Source organism: Dermacentor silvarum, chromosome 10 (genome assembly GCF_013339745.2).
Source record: "Dermacentor silvarum isolate Dsil-2018 chromosome 10, BIME_Dsil_1.4, whole genome shotgun sequence".
In the NCBI taxonomy this organism is placed as follows: Eukaryota; Metazoa; Arthropoda; class Arachnida; order Ixodida; family Ixodidae; genus Dermacentor; species Dermacentor silvarum.
In genome coordinates, this window is record NC_051163.1 from 76,654,209 (window position 1) to 76,671,457 (window position 17,249).

At 44.7% G+C, this 17,249-nt stretch overlaps 1 protein-coding gene across 1 annotated transcript in view; it reads left to right on the forward strand.

Moving 5' to 3' along the window:
* Positions 1–17,249, forward strand: part of LOC119431639 (uncharacterized) — a 241,777-nt gene that overhangs the window by 101,075 nt on the left and 123,453 nt on the right. The window lies entirely within an intron of this gene.

Here is a 17,249-nt window from a genome sequence, read left to right on the forward strand (position 1 = left end):
GTGAGGCAGGAAGTTAAAGCTTCGCATTTTTCGGGTGGCAAACTGACGACGCCCTCGCGAAAGCGCCCACGCAATGCGGAGAAGAGGAGACGCAGCGCGAAGTTTGACAGCTTCACGTTGTGCGCGCTGAGATCATGTGTGCACGATTTCTTTCGCCGCAACGAGATACCGACGGTCGAGAAGGTAACTACCGAGTTCTCGGAGCGTATGGAACTACCATCACTAAAGCGGTTGTACTGGGCGTCGCCTGCTTGCCGAGATCGGCTTCAAGCACGAAAAGAGAAGCCGCAACTCGCTGCTTATCGACCGGATGACATCACCGATTGGCGGAATCGCTACCTCCGTGACGTGGAGCGCTACCGGGCGGAAGGCCGAAAGATCTTCTACCTGGACGAGACATGGGTGACGGCAGGACACACTCGGTCGATCGTGTGGACAGACACCGTGGTGCAGAAGCGCGGACGCCTGTTCGCTCGAGCAATGGCCTGACGACGGGTCTAAAACAACCTTCTGGGAAAGGTCAGCGCCTGATCGTGACGCACATCGGCAGCGAGGATGGTTTCGTCGACGGCTGCTTGGATATATTCCGAGGCCAAAAGACAGGCGACTACCACGAGGAAATGGACGGCAATCGCTTTGAGGGCTGGTTCCATGACGTTCTGCAGAAGTTGCCAGCTGGTAGCGTCATTGTTTTAGACAATGCACCTTACCATAGCCGGCGAGAAGAGAAATTGCCGACGACAGCTGGAAGAAGGAAAAGATACAGGAGTGGCTCACAAGCAAGAACATCACCTACGGTGAAAGGATGATAAAGAAGCAGCTGCTTGAGCTGGTGGCATCTGTAAAGTCACGCTTTCTGAGCTACATCGTAGACAACACAGCTGTAAAGGCCGGTTGCATTGTACTCAGGCTCCCGCCGTACCACTGCGAATTTAATCCCATTGAGCTTGTGTGGGCCAAGGTCAAAAATGGCATCGCTGCGGACAACAGAGACTTCAAGCTGTCCACGGTCGACGTCATCTTGAGGGAGAAAATCAAGCAGGTAACGGCGGAAGACTGGAGGAAGAGCATTCAGCATGTGATTGACTTGGAGGCAAGTTCAGACTTGACACGTCTGGAGTGAGCACATTCAACCCATCATCATCCAGCTGGGTGAAGATGACACTGAAGAAAGCGACTCCGACTGCGAGCTGTCTGGCATTGAGCCACTCGACGAAGCATAAACGCTTCTTATTAACAAAAGAACAGCCCTTATTAGGGCTACCAAAATTTTGCCGGTGGGTTCGCAACAGCCAACCATCCATTCCGTGACCTCTCAAATAAATAAGCAGTTCCATTTATGGCATATTGCTTATAATAGAAGCTCAATTCTGATAAGCAACGTCCTGCACACATTGTGCTCGATTTAAGAAGTGGCATAGAAACACATTTAAATGCTGGCATATCTGAATTGAAACACTATTGTTAACCCTGATTATCGTTGGCGGCTCAAAATGCTCATTCGGGCAGCCATTCATGTGGTTGCATTGTTTATTTTGTTATCTGGCTCACACAAGTAATGCGATTAAGAGAACAAATATAAAACATCATTAGCTTAGAGAGGCCCAAAATGCTCATTCAGGCAGCCACCGTCGAGTTTGACGTGCCCCATAGTGAAATAGCAGTAGTCAGAGCACGCTTTATGGTTATGTTAGCAGTCTGCACTAGAAATCGCAGTCATGCCATAGCGAGTGGTGGTGAAATAGCAGCAGACAACACGAAACTGACACTGTCAGCAGCTTGAATGCCAAAGCACATTCATGTGGTTGCATTGTTTATTTTGTTATCTGGCTCACACAAGTAATGCGATTAAGAGAACAAATATAAAACATCATTAGCTTAGAGAGGCCCGAAATGCTCATTCAGGCAGCCACCGTCGAGTTTTGACGCACCCCATAGTGAAATTAGTCTGAGCACGCTTTATGGCTCCGTTAGCAGTCTGCACTGAAAATTGAAGTGTTGTCATAGCCAATTTTCAATTTATTAATCTGACTCGAGCAAGTAATGCGAATGCAACCACAATTATTAATGTGATTAACTTTGCTAGCATTTTTTTGTCATATTTACGTACCGGAAAAAAGTTGAACGTGTTTTAGTGAGTCACTTTGTTCATTACAAGCCGTAGGCAAAGTGACGGACAGATTCAAACAGTGATATTGGGGAATAAATGGTGAAAGTTGCAAAAGCTCTCACAGCACTGCTTCGCTGGACTCCATTCACTAGAAACTGCATTTGTAATAATGAAAGCGTCATGACAGGAAATGATACCACACTGCACAATGTTATATATGTGTACCACTACATGTGACGGGCAGCAAAACCATCTGTTTATAAAGACTGAATGCAACAACATAGCAAGGTGCTGTTTCACAATATGGCACCTTTTCATGTGCACTTCTGGTAAGCTACCGTATGCACTGATGCATAAACACATTAACAGGGGAAAGAGACGAAGTAACTGTGGAAGCCACGTGATGCTTTTAACATTTTGTATCTGTCAATGTTTCTGTTGTAACAGCTGATAGAACTTTGGTGCAAGTTGATTAATCACGTTGCAGCAACAGCACAAGAAGCAAGGTCAGAATAGTAGGAGAAAACAAAGCAAGGTGGCAGACTGAGGAGGCAAGGTAGACAAGAGAGAATAGCTTTAATGACATCAAAGAGACCAGCCCGGCTATTCACAGGACTTGGTGCTTTGAATGAGACGAGTTAATGGAATTGTCGAAAGTCGTGGCTGCAGCATGCTTACAAGAACAAATGCAAAAATAAAAGGATAGAAATAGGAACAAATACATACACGCACGGAAGAACTCACATATTCACACACATGAACACAAACGCGAAAACTAAGATCTAAAATACAAAAAAGGGCAAAATAACAAATATACGCAAACACACAAGAAAACACGCACACACATTTAACGCAGACACGAGTAGAACTATTAAGAGTCAGTTCACAAGCAGCTGTGCCTACTTTGTCGTACTTCTTTTTAATGTACATATTGGCTCTGTTGCCTTCACTGTCATGGGAATTTTTTAGTAGCGACATATCACGACAAATCGCAAAGCTGTGTTGTCGGAAAGCAAGTCGAGCGCTGACAGCACAACTTATGCGCGATTGTGTCACAGCAGGCTTTCTACAGCTGGCGCGTGCAGTGAGCGAAGAGTTCTAAGCCACACAGCGACGCGAATTCATGCCAAGCTCCCTTGCAACGGCACCAGTGTATCAGTCATAATTTTAAATTAGCATTCAGGCTGACATTAAGGAAACAAACACTGCTTCCAAACGCCCTGACCGTTAACAATCCATGGCATTCACTCAAGCTGCGCGTGTTAGTCACTGATTGTTAGCATTGGTGGAAAGCAATCAATCGACGGTGCTACACAACACTCGAACGACGCCGCTAGACGCTCGGCTATCTTATCACACTGCTGCCAACGATCGGTCGTTTGCACGCTGAGCTGGCAGCAACGAATCTTTGCGTTGGAGGTTGCTTTCACAAATATTTTCTGTTTAGAAACTCGCAGGTTGGTTTCATCCGCGCACGCTTCTCATTTATCCTGATAATGGTTTTGCTCCATCACTTCACCACGTCCGACGAGAAACGCAGGGGCACAGTACACAAACACACCCGCCGCTCACAGTAGGTACCAGACTTTGGCGAACTCTCCTCGTCGTAACTTCACTTAGGAGCAAAACAAAACACCACGGAACAAACACGTACGATGTTTGTTTGCAGCGGTATGCCGCCGCGGGATCTTGTTTCCACACGAAGCGCAGGGCAGCGCCACCGATGTTCGCTGCAATCTTTCTTCGCCGGCTCAAGGCTCAGAACAAACGCACGCGGCACAAATTGTGCATCGTAAGCTCACAATAATATTTCCGGCATGACAGACCACCACAAACAATTCGAATTCACTCTGACGAAGGGAGACGCACAGAGCTGACGCGCCTCGGCCCAGTTCGAAGCGAGGGCGGCCATGTTAGGCCACGGCCGGGCTCGACTGGCGCGCGCGCTCGCTTCTTACGGCCTTCGCATCGGGGCTAGTTCATGCCTATCGCCGCTGCTTGGAGGGGGGCGCTGCGACCCCACCCTCTTTAGGGTGCCTCGATGTCCTCCTCGCCCGCCGGGGCGAGGAGGACATCGAAGCACCCTAACCCTCTTGTTCCTGAGCCTTTCTTTTGAAGAAAGGCTCAGGAACATGGATGAAAATAAATGGGCGGCTAAAGTGCACAAGTATCTCTACATGAAAAGCGTGGACACAGAATGGAGGAAGAGGTCAAGGAAGTTGGCAACCAAGTACAGGATAATCGAAACTGTAAATAGACAACCAGGGGTCATCAGAAAGAAAGTGAGAGAAATCGAGACCGTGAATTGGATGCAAAGAATGGAAACGAAAAGGACAATGGAGATTTACAAGAATGAGAAGAAAGAAATTAGAAGGGAAAATCTGTACGATAACACAAAGGGCAGTGCCTTGCTATTTGAGGCTCGAGCCGGTTGCCTAAGGACGAAAACATATCGGAACAAATATTCGGAATTAGATGAGACATGTGTATGCTGCAGTAAAGATCCAGAGACCACTCAGCACATCCTAATGGAATGCGACGGGATCCACCCAGCGAGAACCGTAGGTAACGTGCAACTCCCAGAAGCGCTTGGGTTTAAAGTGGAAGGAAACATAAACAGATCAGCCGTAGAGATCAGCAAAAGACGATTAGAGTACTGGTGGAAAAAAAGTAGGGAAAAGATGGATGCGACCTGATCTCTTAAAATCATAGGCGGCGGTACAAGGTAAACTTTTGAAAAAGAAAAATAATGATAGGTATACAAAAATGCTAGATAAAGAACATGTATAGTATACCTGATTAAATCAAGCAGGCTAGGTGACTATTTGTCGCCGCCCCGTTTCAAAGGGGATGCCAATAAATCATCATCATCATCACCTTGCTCAGCTGCTCCCAGCCGATCTGTGCAGCGCGCGCAACGCTGGAAGATTGGGTCGGGCGCGCTTCTTACCTCACCGTGCATTCAAGAACAAGTCGCCTAATTGTAGAGGACTCGCAAATGGTTCATCTAGGCTTCTTATAAATGGATCCAGTGTAACTGTATTGAAACATCGAGCTTCTTTAAATTCACTGGGGCTGCATGCGCCGGGAGAACAGCTCTGCGCCATCAAATGCATTTTTAGGAATGAAAATAAATATTTATTGCTCGTATGCACTTACAATGGTTGCCATACTTTCAGGCGAAAACTTGCGGGCACAGTAGCTCACAAATGTGTCTTAATTCACAATTACAATCGAAAGTGTTTCCTTGGCGACTTGTGTACATAGGCCGAAGGTTTGTCGTTTTCTTCAGTCAGTTGGTTTGATTGATTTACAAGGAGTATTCTCAGAAACTTCTCGGTAATTAGATTTGCGGATCGTATTGCATGACTGTCGTCAACACCTTTAGGGCAGCTCAAGATGGGTGCGCGTTGTAAATAGGGCTGCACTGCTCTTTCGAGTACTTCTAGTACATTCCTGCGTGGCAGGTGTTCGGAGGCTTTATCGAAAAAAAAACGCTATTATTTATTTATATTTATTTTATAAATACTGCAATCACCATGCGGTGATTTTAGCAGGGTGGTACAAGCATAACGAATACATTGGTTTGGTATGTACAGAAAATGCACACGTTAATAAAGAAAACTGTTATTTGAATAAGTACAAAGCGTACAGGTTGGGCACACGCAACGTTCTAAAGAAGTAAAACACTGTCACTGCAAACATGGCACAAACAAAATAATGTCACTGTAAACATGATAAAAAAGAAGTTAATGTTGGCGCAGAGACGACCTCATTTTTTAGCTGGTTCCAGTCCACTACTGTGCGCGGAAAAAAAAAAGAATACCTAAAAGAGTCGCTGCGTGAGGAAAAAGGAGTTATAGTGAAATTATGTATTTGCCGAGTAGCGCATCCGGAGGAGAAGGCTACGATCTTTGTTATGTCCATCTTATAATTCCCCTTTACTATAGTTGATGCTATCTTGTCCAAAAGCGCTAGAAACTCGAGCTAGAAACTCATTGCTTGGGAACTGGTGAAAAGAAACACCGGGTGTTTTTCCGGAACGGGACTTGCAATACGGAAGACAGCAATACATAATCACACAGCAGTTATATACGGATGTGCAATTAACGGCACCAAGTCTTGGCTGTGGCCACGCGTACTAAAGGCTGTACGACCGTCTTCAGGATGGATGGATGAAGAACTTTATTAGTGTCCTTTTGGGCGCGGAGCCCACAAATTACTTCATATTGAACGACACTGACAGAGCGCCGAATAAAATGCGCCGGAAAACGATCGTGCGAGCGCGAAGGCAAGCGCATGTATGCGGAGCAGGGTCAGGGTCGCAGCGCCCCTACCGCCGACGGGTGGCGAAACGTGCTGAGAAACTCTCCCATTGTTTCCCCGACGGGTGAGAAGGCCGTAAGAAGCGAGCGCGCGCGCCAGTCGAGCCCGGCCGTGGTTAGGCATGTTCTCCGTCGGCGGGGACACCGGCCGTCCGGCTCATGACGTCACCTAAAGTGCGCGCCTATTGGTGCCGGCTCGTGTCCATCCGCCTTTGAGGGACAAATGCCGCTGTCTTCTAAAAGTTGTATCCGACTATACCTAGTAGAACTACAAGTTGTGGACGTAAAGTTACGTGAAATCGCGTCTTAATTCTGTACAACTGTACTCATTTGCGCACTCAATATTTCAGTCTGGGGAGGTAAGGTAGTACACAAGTGCACTAGGATGGCGAATCGGGTGAGTTGGAACTCGTCCTTGAGAGCAGAGCACAGCAGACGACCACACAGAAAGAGAGAGAGAGGGGCGGGACAAGCCAGACAGGACTTATCCCGTCTTTGTGTGTCGTCGTGAGGTTCCACCTTACGATGGACGTATAGCATAGTTTGCTGTAGGTTCAACGTACCGTACTCGGGTTCCACCAGTATGCCTATGAGAAAATTTAAGTTTCGCGACAGTTTTGGCAGTGTGCCACCAGAAATATAACCGCACTAAAGTCCCTATATAAAAAAGTAGCGTCACGCTTTGAAGAATGCCGCCGCCTCCTCGCACACCCTGTCCGAGGCCGACGCCGCGTTGGTATTGGCCTAATGGCATCACGTGGACCACCGAGCCGCCGGACGCTGGCTGCGTTTGTTTACGATCACGCTCCGTCGCCATTTTCGCTTGATAAGCGTCTACCGACTGGCGAGGAGCGCACGTTGGTACCGTTGCTCTTCCTTGTTGTTTAAGTTTGAGAATGCGTTAAACTAAATTTTGTGGCAAGTGCGACGTCGCTTCAAGGCATTTTCCATAACCATGGCTTGCTGCGCCTTTGGATGCCAAAATACTTCTAGCAAAGGCAAGCGACTCTTCTCGATACCGTCCGGTAAGCGCGACGGGTTAAGAAGAAAGACGTGGATTCATCGAATTGGCAGGAAGAACTTCAGACCAACACCCTCCACACGACTATGCGAGGCAAGTTGCGAGTACGTGTACTTTGGTGTATTTGGACGTGTATTCGACGCGCTTAATCATTTTGTACGCCTACAGGCTTGCATTCGCGGGCACGCGAGGCTGCGTGCGAGAACGTCATTCCGAAACTTGATTCCGGAACTTTTTTTTTAAAGATTCTGCGCAGTCCTTTTGATAAAATTAGAGGGTCGAGTGTAAAAAGTCATCTTAGGAAAGCAACTCTTTATCGTTTGTGGTTACTTAATAGCCCTCTTTACAGCGAACAGCTTTGTTTGCCTCTTTCGTTCGTGTTTGTCGTTGGCGGTAGCGCGGTTGATAAGCGATACAAAGGCACCGATGAAAAACGTGCGCACTCTACCAAAATCGAGTTACAGGGTGCGTTCGTCGCCAAATGACAGCATCAAAGGTCTTTGAGACGTACATACATGCTAAATCGCGTGAGCTTTAAAGTGTGTGAATTTTAAGAAGCGGCGGTGGAGCACTCGCAAAGAAAACGTGCGGTCACCCGCTCGCAACCGTTCCCAAAGCATGTACCTTAATGCAACTCTGTTCGCGACAAGTACGTCACTTCGTGAACGGACGAGCTAACGTGACAAGTCACAAACCTGAAAAAATAATTTACTGAATGTAAGCTCACTATGCTCTAGTTTGAGACTGAGTGAAGCGCTGTTACCGCCTTCCCGCTTCGCGAGCGAATGCTAAAAAAGTGATTTCATTTTCTATGTACGCAGAGTCCCAACTGGATGACCGGCCGCGCAAAATTCTGTCGAGTATGAGGCACTAGAAACATAATAGGACCAGCGCCCACCCCGAGCCTTGGCGCGTGCTTATAAGATTGGCAAGCACGCATGTAGGCAGCTTTGTAGCTTGTAATGCCCCATCGAACCTTCAGAGCAGCGATTGTTTGTGTCCTCTATCAGCCTTTTTACGTCATCTGATACACGTCGCGAATTCACATGGTATGGACGGTGCGGATTATTTAGGTTACCGAGGGCTTGCTGGAGGCCAAGATGTTGACATTCGATCACAAACTTATTATTTACACCAATTCGCAACAAGATCTTGCGACACGTGCTTGACAAATGTTACGTACCTAATTGTAGCGCACGCGATTACATTCGGAGTCGTCATGGTACGGCGTTGGCGCTCGTTTAGGTACTTAAAAGAAGTTTTCAAAAAAGGAATAAACGAAAACCTGCCGTCACTGAATTTATATAACCCTCCTTACAGAAATTCTATGCTGTACACGAAGTTACTCGAAGCTAGAAAGCAAACGCAAACGCTCAAACGCACCGCCTTGCTAAGCGTGCATTCACTCTGCGAAAGGTCGTCTGCTACGCTCGAGCGGTGTAGGCGGCGCCACGGTCGAGGAGCGAGCGCGAAAGAGAGGAGAATCGAGGAGGAGGGAAGGTGGAGGAGGAGAGTGTCGCTACTTTTTTATATAGGGGCTTTAAACCGCACAGGTGGAACCTTCCCCTTTGCGTCGCCTTGTCCATTGAATAATTGCGTACTCTCTCTCTCTCTCTTTTACAGAAACACACGCGCACTATCACATTTACACTCACGCACGCACACACAGTCACCCACGCAAAAGCGCACGCAAGCACACGCATACATCATCGCTATCGCTCGTACCCGGCGCTGTGGCTCAGTGTAGCTAAGGCGTTGCGCTGCTGAGCACGAGGTCGAGGGATCGAATCCCGGGAGCGGCGGCCACATTTCGATGAAGGCGAAATGCAAAAAGCGCCCCTGTGCTTGCGTTGTAGTGCACCTTAAAGAACCCCCATTTGGTCAAAATTAATCCGGAGCCCTCCACTACGGCGTGCCTCATAATCAGAGCTGGTTTTGGCACGTAAAACCCCAGAAAGAACAGCGCTATATAGCGCCGATGTGAGGTCCTCTCTAATGGCTCCGCCATAAAAACAGCGTTAGAGAAATATGCAGCCGAGTTCATTCGCTTCAGCGACAGGTGCGCGCAGACACGTCTGTGGCGTTAGTTGATTTATTCGACTGCGGTGATTATAGATATATTAATACATGCTGTACACGCATGTTGCAGCAACGACAAGGCACTCGGCTTAAAAGCAGGAGTGTTTCAGTACAGCTGCTATCCATAAAATGACATTTCCTGTCCGCCCAGCTGGCTGCGGAATGGAAGCATTCAATAAATCCACTGTTTGTTGTTTAGTGGCGCAAGGGGCCAGGGCTGTATGGCCAAAGAGCGCCATACCAGTGTTTGTGAGCATGCAGTGGAGTGATTAATTCTGAGAAGTAGATGAGGCGTGACTGTAAAGGGGCCTAAAAAATTGGAGGACGCTTAAGCTTCGCCTTTACGAGTAGAATGCGATAGCGTTATCGGGACCCGTTCGCATCGCATCGTTCGTCTCCGGCAAGTAAGCTTCATTCACTGCAACGCAAAACGTGGGAAAGCCAGCTTGCAAAAACCAAGTTTACACCGATCCTTTAAAAGTCGGCTTCACTTTTAAACAAAAATGCACTGCTGGAAAGACGTTCTTCCAGGGGCAATATAAGTCGTCTTATTTTAAAATGTGAAGGTGGCCCTAGGACTTTTTTCATTATTTTAATAATTGTTTGCTATTGCCCCGACGCAAGTGCGTGTCCAACAAACATATTTGGCAGGCCAAGTCCCCATTTAAACTGCCGAGGATGCCAGCGCCATCTGGATAAGATTTTCGCAAGTAGGCTACCGATTGAGCCGGTGTTTTTATGGTAGAAATGCTGGCAGAAAAGGTTTGTGTTTGAGTTTCCTCGTAACAGAATTATGTTTTCGCGCACATTGAAATAACAGTCCGACGCCACCATGTCTGTAGGTTGTGCCTAAGTTGTACTTTACCATTTTGCTGACGGATTTCACTGTGAGAAATTCAATTGTTGTTCACCAAAACCCTGCACCACAACGAAGGGCCTGCATGTTAGGGGTGGTTCGGAATGATTTTCTCCTGCTCTAACCCCTTGCGGATGATTTTTTCCGCCACGGAAGCCGACATCTCCGCCGACACCGACGCCGGATTTTCTGCGACACGGGGCCCTTAACGCTGTCGCGTTAAAATAGTCGCTGTAAACTGCGTAAAATATACATGTATTAAGATCATAGCAATGACTAAGGAGGTGTACTATGAAAATGGATGCATTGAGAAAGAATGTTAGATATTCAAAATATTTAAGGTGCAGTAATTGGCAGGAAGCACTATTGCCTAAACATAGCCCTTGAAACGCAAGGGCTTGGAGGCATATGCTTTTTTAATGCGTTCTGTCAACGCTATCTGGCTGCTTTTTAAAAACAAGATGCTTGATCTGTTCGGAAAATACGTACCCGTTATCACCCTAGCCGAAAAACAGTCATCCCCGTGGTTTAAAATCACACTAAAGCGTCTTAACAATAAAAAGGATAGGCTTTTTCGCTCGGCTAAACGGTTTAACAACGCATGCACATGGAATAAATATTACCTTGCAGAAAAAGAATACGAAGCTCTAGCCAGCAAAAAAAAAAAAAAAAAAACGCACTTTGTTTTCGCAAACGCTGCCGACTATTTTAAAAAATAACCTTAAAAAATTCTGGAAGGTTATTAACCCTAATAACTCCCAGCCATTAGCTCTGTTTGGTGAACAAAACCATCGTAGTCCCGATTGCGAAACTGTCGAACAACTTAACCGTGCTTTTTCTTCCGTCTTCACAATCTAACTTGTTAACATATTACCTCGCTTCCCTTATTTGGATCACGCAGTCATGCCTGATATTATCTTTTGTCCTAACGGCATTGAGAAACTATTTGATTCATTGAAACTTCCATCATCATCTGGTGTCGAAGAAATAAATGCTAAAATGCTGAAAAACACCAAAACAAATTGGAGCGCGATTTTACGTGCTATTTTTCAGCAGTCATTGTCATCAGGAGTGGTGCCGGAAGACTGGAGAGTAGGCAAGATTGTTCCAGTCCGCAAAAAAGGTCCTCCATCGTTTTGCACTAGTTATCGTCCCATTTCACTCACCAGTGTTTGTTGCAAACTAATGGAACATGTTATTTACTCTCACATCGTAAACTTTTTAGTATCCACTAACCTATTTCATCCTGCTCAACATGGCTTCCGTAAAGGTCTTTCATGTGATACTCAACTAGCTTTATTTCTTCATGATCTAAGTTCTAACCTCGACTGCAACAAACCTGTAGATGCCATTTTCTTAGACTTTGAAAAGGCATTTGACAAAGTTCCACACCAACGGCTACTCCTAAAACTTTCCCGTTTCAACATTAATCTATTTGTACTAGACTGGATACGTAGCTTTGTCACTAACCGGCAGCAGTTCGCATTTGCTAACACGCAGTCATCTAAACGATCTTCTGTACTTTCGGGTGTACCACAAGGCACAGTTTTCGGACCACTACTTTTACTAATTTACATTAATGACCTTCCTACTGAGATATCTTCTAATATTCGATTGTTCGCAGACGATTGTGTAGTTTATCGACGCATAACTAACACTTCACACATAGATTTGCTTCAAAATGACCTAACACGCATTGAATTATGGTGCAACGAATGGTTGATGTCTTTAAATACTAAAAAACCCTCACTAGTTTCTTTCCATCGCGGGCAGTATCACCAGTCAGGGAACTACACCATATACGGCTCCGAAATATTATCCGTTGACTCATATAAATACCTCGGCATAACCTTTTCAACTACCCTAACTTGGTCACATCATATCATTAACATAGCCAATGCCGCTAATCGAACCCTCGGTTTTCTCCGCCGGAACCTAAGACTTGCTCCACCATCAGTAGAATTATTAGCTTATGTTACATATGTCCGCCCTAAGTTAGAATATGCATGCTCTGTCTCTGATCCGCATCAACATAACCTATCTAATACACTTGAATCAGTTCAAAACAGTGCAGCCCGGCTTGTTTACTCTGAATATTCTTATAATGCAAGCGTGTCTGCACTAAAGACCCGTGCTGGGCTTACTAATCTAGAATCACGACGTCATATTTCTCGACTGTGTCTATTTCACAGATTCTATCATCCACCACTCCAGATTTCAGCTATTTACCAGCACATCGTCGGTCCAGCCCCATTAACCACAGAAAAGCCGTGTATCCTCCCCCGGCGCAGGCTACCTCCCATCTGCTATCATTTTTTGTCAAAACTGCAAGGGACTGGAACGGTCTATCTGCCGATGTCACGCATTACTCCGACGCACATCACTTCAAGGCTGCTCTCGAAACACTATTTTGTTAAACTAAGCCCATCCCTCATGTAATACCCCATCTCTGGGGCATTTGAGCTATAATAAATAAATAAATAAATAAATAAATAAATAATAAATAAATAAATAAATAAATAAATAAATAAATAAATAATAAATAATAAATAAATAAATAAATAAATAAATAAATAAATAAATAAATAAATAAATAAAGAACTATTATCACAGCGGTATCCTCTGGAGAGAGGATGCGCTACGAACTTATTGGGCTAATAACATGCAGAACCACATCGTTCAAGAAATCAACGACTGCTTTGACGTTAAAAAGCGGTTCTTTACCAAGAAACATAGCGGGATGAAGAGGGACATAATAGCGGTATGCTAGAGGAAAATGTTTCTTTCTTTCTCTTTCGGCTTCGCGACACTCCAGGAAAATGGTGAGCCTATCGCCACATCTACCACAGGTTAGATCATCATTACCATTCAATAGAAAATTGTGAGTACCATATGTGTGTCCTATTCTCAGACGACCGAATAGGACATTTATTCGTCGTGTTTTCGTAGCTGAGGGCCAGAATCCTAACTGTGGCTTAATGAAGTGAAGTTTAATTTTTGTTTCCGCATCCCACAAGCGTTGCCGGTGGCTTCGCAGTTTCTTACGCAAGAAAGGTTTCAAATCTGCTGCATGGACACCAGCTGTAGGATTAATAGCGTGCGATGTAATTGACGTGGCCGTTTGGTCTGCTAGAACATTGCCCTCGATGCATCTATGGCCAGGCACCCAGCATATAATGACATGCTGGTCAGATGCATACGCTCTACACAGAACGAAATAGAGCTCAATGAGTACAGGATTATTGTGTTTACAGAGCGATTTCAAGGCTTTTACGACACTTTGGGAGTTTGTAAATATGATTGCTTTTTGAAGTTTTGATTTCATTATTTGCTTCACAGCCGACAATAGTGCATAGGCCTCAGCCGTAAAGTTATAACTGCTTACCTAAACGTACACTGACAAAAAAAAAAGTTCGAGCTGCATTAGGAAGCTGCCCTTCTATACAATACCATAAAGTCCACTCTTAGCTTCGGAATAGGCTTGATTAGCCAGAAAAGAGTAAAAAAAAAAAAAAATAGATAACTTGCTTTTCCAGTGTGGCTTATTGCTATTCCGTGCGCAAAGTTGTGCAGTCACGTGGTATTATTCGTATTTCGCGGACTTTCTCTGTTTGCAGGAATCAGTAAACACGCAATGTGTACCTTGCTGGAAACACTTGATTTCGACTTATCTTACGATTCTCCGAAACCGCGACATCTTCACAGTTAGAAGAACAATTAAAAAGTTTGGCAATTACATCTAAAATAAATATTTGAATATCAGGAACTAAAAAAGCACTCGCGGTTTTTCAAATATACATTAAACGACATGCACTTGGCCATGATAGTCGTACGACGGTAGTTGGGGCACTCTGTATATATGGGAATTCAACGTGCACTATGATTCAGAACGTTACACAAAGAAAAGTGGCCGCCGGCTGACTTCGTTTAGTATGCTTTCCGATTCAATCTGTTTATTGCATGGATGTTCTTGTGACTTCGTTGCTTCATTCTTTGCCCTGGGAGCGACAGAAAACCCGTATATGCTATTTTAGTAAAAAGGTTTAACCAGCCACATTTGCAGAAACAATGACAACAACAGCGTTAGATTTAACAACAACGTTAGATTAATTGCGTTAGATTAATTATTGCTGGGCACGGCGGCACTTCAAGCATGCGGACGTCTAACAATCCGTTCGTCTTCCTTGTGCAGTTTTTCCTCGGACTGCTTCCCGCCTTCGATGGAAGCATCTTGCGGATCGGGGAGAGCACCACTGCGCAGGTTGCCAGCGTGACGTACTACCACGTGCCAGCGATTCCATCCTGCACGTTATCGGAGCGGTCGCCTCATCATTTGCTGTTATCCCGCCTGGTTCTGTCGGCGCATGATCAGCCCTCAGCACCACACCACGGCTCGCCTACAAAAGGACGGTCAGCGCACTCCACGCTTCTTGGGCACGGCGGCACTTCAGGCATGCGGACGCCTAACAATCCGTTCGTCTTCCTTGTGCAGGTGAGGAAACAATACGGGAAATGTATGCGCTCGAACAACCTTTTCTTGCTTGTGCTGCCGTGCCCACGTGCTTAGGTGTCCTATGTAGCGTGAAACTGCTCTTGAGAAAATTACTGCTCCTGGGTGGCGACATCGAAAAGAATCCCGGACCTATACCCTAGACCAAATCGCAAGCTCGTTAAAGGAAAGCTGCGGATATTAAACTCATCAAGGAAACGCGGCTTGCTGATATCGATAAAAAACTAGATGCCTTAACAAGACTCGAAGTGTCTTGTCTGGTGGCTTGTGTCAAGAGTAAACTGTCAACATGAAGCGCGCATGTGAAACCTTAGAAAGGAAAGTCGATGACCTAGAAAATCGGAGTAGGCGATCGAATTTAATTCTTTATGGCCTGCCAAACATTTACGGAGAGACGAGTCAAATTCTTCAACAGACAGTGAACAAAACTGTTGTTCAGGAAACTATCGGCTATATTATATTAATAGCCTATATTAATAGCCTAACTTCTAAGCTCAATACCGATATGGAAAATATTATTCGCTGGTGTCATCGTAACTCTTTAGAAATTAACCCTAGTAAAGCAAACTTCATGCTATTTCACGCAACTCAAAAGAAAATCATAAATACTCCGACCATAGCTATCGATAGTTATCCCATCAAACCTTCTAGTCATTGTCGTTTTTGGGGGGTTGTCCTTGATTCCAACTTAAAGTACATTAACCATATTTCACATCTAACGAAAAATGCAATATGGTATGCGGATTCTTATAAAAGCACGTCCATACTTTAGTCTACCAACCTTGCTTTCTCTTTATCATGCATTCATTCACAGTCACTTCACCTACTGCATTGCGACTTAGAGCAACACATATAGCTCTAATCTTGCTCCTTTACAATACGTTCAGAATCAGGGCATCCGCATTATTACTTTCCAGTAACCCCGATATAGCGTATCTGCTCTTTTGCAAGAGCATCGCATTCCCACAATTCATAAAATATTTCAATTAAACATGGCAATTATTGTCTACAATTCCCTTCACTCAAACATTCCCCAAATAATTTTTAACATTGAAGAACTTGCTAATAATATTAAAACTCGATTTGCATTAGCTAACAACTTCTAATTACCTAAAATCAGAAGTAATTATGGTAAGTTCACTTCTGCGTTCACAGCGATGTATTTCTGGAATTGTATTCCAACGGACATAAAGCTGTCTCCTAGTATAGGCAGCTTTAAAAAGCATTTATTCTCATATTTACTTAACTTGTGAATGATGTGATGTAATTTAACATGTTCTGTTTGCTTCATTTACGTGTAAACCATTATATAGTGCTTCCGGCCAATTACTGCATCTTAAATATTTTGAAAGATATACTGAAAATATACTGAAAGATATACTGAAAAATATACTGAAAAATAAGCATGGTAATATCATCAGCAATTTCGATGACATAGTAAAAGCAGCGGAAGAATTCTATACTGACCTGTACAGTGCCCAAAACAGCCAAGCTACTTTCATTCAAAATAGTGATGAACCGGATACAGAGGCTCCTTCTATAACTAGCGCGGAAGTTAGAAGGGCCTTGAAAGACATGGCCTGGGGAAAAGCTGTTGGGGAAGATGGAATAATAGTATATTTAATCAAAGATGGGGGAGATGTCATGCTTGAAAAGCTTGCGGCCGTTTATACGCAATGCCTCACAACTTCATGTGTACCAGAGAGCTGGAAGAACGCCAACATTATACTAATCCATAAGAAGGGAGACGTTAAAGAACTGAAGAATTATAGACCCATTAACTTGCTTTCAGTATTGTATAAAATATTCACCAAGATAATTTTGAATAGAATCAGGGCAACACTTGACTTCAGCCAACCAAGAGAACAGGCTGGCTTCAGGAAGGGATATCCTACGATGGATCATATCCATGTCATAAATCAGGTAATCGAGAAATATGCGGAGTACAATCAACCTCTCTACATGGCTTTCATAGATTATGAAAAGGCATTTGATTCAGTAGAGATACCAGCAGTCATAGAGGCATTGCGTAATCAAGGAGTACAGGAGGCATACGTGAATATCTTAGCAAACATATACAAGGATTCCGCAGCTACTACCTTGGCTCTCCACAAGAAAAGTAGAAAGTTACCTATCAAGAAAGGGGTCAGGCAAGGAGACACAATCTCTCCAATGCTATTCACTGCATATTTAGAAGTATTCAAGCTCTTAGACTGGGAAGGCTTAGGAGTGAGGATCAACGGCGAATATCTCAGCAACCTTCGGTTTGCAGATGACATTGCCCTATTCAGCAACAATGGAGACGAATTACAACAAATGATTGAGGACCTTAATCGAGAAAGTGTAAG